Raw genomic sequence first — 2,500 nt, forward strand, 5'->3', positions numbered from 1 at the left:
AGTAGGAACGACATACACCTATTAATCCCACATACAAAACATTAAAAACAAAACTTAAAAAAAAACAACAAAACAACTTGAGCTTTTATATAGTGCAATATCCACTAAACATGCTCAAAGCGCTTTACAAGAAGTCCCTAGCCAACAGCAACATGTAACATGTAGAACGAAACAAACACCTGTAAGGCGATATTATAATTTTTTTCTGACAGAGACAACTCTATTAACAGCCAGGTACTCATTTTACACCTCAGTACGGTGAGAGAATGTGAGTGAAAAGCCTTTTCCAAGGACTCCACTATGCACCGCCCAGATCGGGACTGGAACCCATGACCTTCCAATCCAAAGGTGAGAGTCATATCCCAAGACCAGAAAGACACCCAAGTAGGGATAATAAAGGGACACCACTCTCACATACAGGACACAACAATAATACTCCATTGATTCGTTTCTGCCTTCACCTTAAACATATTTTTGTTTTGTTTTTAAGGGTTTTACCACAATTGGGATATGTTAAAGTCATTTCAGTGCAAGTTCCATTAATGTAAATATACCAACAACTGATATAAAGTAAGTGAAACATCTGTACTGTACACACACACACACACACACACACACACACACACACACACACACACACACACACACACACAAATAAATACACACATAGAGGTCTGACACAGCGACCTAGGATAAATCACAAAGGGAGATAAATCCTAACTTTATCTACCCTTATAAGACAGAAGAACGTTTAACAAAAACCACAGTAAAACGTCAAAATATTTGAAGTGTATAAAAATAATAATATTAATAGTTTTCAATTACCAAAAACAATTACAAGACAGATAGAGAGGGGGAGGGTAACAAAAAAAAACAACAACAACAAACTATAAAAAGAAAAACAAATAAACAAAAAACAAAACCTAAAGAGGTTTATATATCGAAGTGGTTATTCAGAGTCGACTCTGGATAACTGTAGGCAGTTATTCAGAGTCGACTCTGGATAACTGTAGATGGTTATTCAGAGTCGACCCTGGATAACCATGTGTACAGATATTTAGAGCCGAGTAGCCTATCGAATTATTGAGTTGAGTTCTTGCGAGATGAGTTTCTTTCAATTTGATACCAGTTTACTACGGTTATTTTGTGACTTTGGCAATTTTAGTGCCAAATTCTTAAAACTTGGCGATTTTTCAACTTCAGTCGCTAAAAAAATAAGAATCTTTAATCAATTGCAAAACATATTCCATCAACAAAGCAAATTTCAATTAGCCTATAAACAACCATTTCTTAAATCTATCAGCCTAACTTATTATTTCTCTATTACCAAATGATATCTATAAACATAATATGAAGATAGAAGGGTGGCTGAGAGAGAGAGAGAGAGAGAGAGAGAGAGAGAGAGAGAGAGAGAGAGAGAGAGAGAGAGAGAGAGAGAGAGAGAGAGAGAGAGAGAGAGAGAGGAGAGAGAGAGAGAGAGAGAGAGAGAGAGAGAGAGAGAGAGTTAATGAATTGATTTTTTTTAAAATTGTTTTTAATTAGACACAAGTTGTAATGAATTCTATTAACAAATTCAGAACAATCAAACAAAAACAAAACAAAACTTAAAAAGGAAGAAAAAAAAGACACGCTTATAAACCTTATAAAATCGTCAAATGAATGTATTATCTGTTACAGCTAAAAAGTACACAAATATTTACACCCATTCGCTCCATCCCCTTCCCTTTCGATCATCTTCTCATTCATGGCCACCATGTGTCTTGTGCTGCCTTTGACATTTGGCGCCAGCGTGTCTAGACTAACGTCATAAATAACAGAGTGTCACCAAAATTCATGCAACTGAGCAGAGGAGTCAAAAAATGATAGAAGGCATATTATTGTTTTTTTTTCCCCCTGAACTACCACTGAGCAGAAAATGTTTGACATGACAAAAAACAACGGAACATTTATGAACAAATCCTAAAATCCCAGAAATCCGGGGAAGATTATCATCACTGGTCCCCACTATATTTTTTTTAATATTTCTTTTTTTTTTCTTTCAAAATCTCGACAATTTGCAAAAAATTGCAAATTTTGCGGCCGCAATGCAAATCACCGATGCACAAAAAACTGCCATGACAGAAGAGACAAGAAAATACGAAAAAGTAAAACGATTTTTTCCCGTAGTGTTAAACAGAGGTGGGAGAGAAGAAAAAACAAACAAACAGAAAAACCGTGTGGTTGGTAACTGGAAGTTCATCACTCATAACTGTCTACAGTTATTCAGAGTCGACTCCCCGACTCTGAATAACTGTAGACAGTTATACAGAGTCAACTGTCTACAGTTATTCAGAGTGGACTCCCCGACTCTGAATAACCGTAGACAGTTATTCAGAGTCGACTCTGAATAACCGGAGAAAGTTATTCAGAGTCGACTCTGAATAACCGCAGCCTTATATATATATATATATATATATATATATATATATATATATATATATATATATATATATATATATAT

General features: G+C 35.2%; 1 protein-coding gene across 12 annotated transcripts in view; it reads right to left on the reverse strand.

The window, feature by feature from the left end:
• Window positions 1-2,500, reverse strand: part of LOC144959132 (uncharacterized) — a 155,308-nt gene that overhangs the window by 5,813 nt on the left and 146,995 nt on the right. The window lies entirely within an intron of this gene.

The sequence above is a fragment of the Berghia stephanieae genome, chromosome 13, assembly GCF_034508935.2.
Source record: "Berghia stephanieae isolate SIO BIC M18660-M18661 chromosome 13, UCSD_Bste_1.3, whole genome shotgun sequence".
In the NCBI taxonomy this organism is placed as follows: domain Eukaryota; kingdom Metazoa; phylum Mollusca; class Gastropoda; order Nudibranchia; family Aeolidiidae; genus Berghia; species Berghia stephanieae.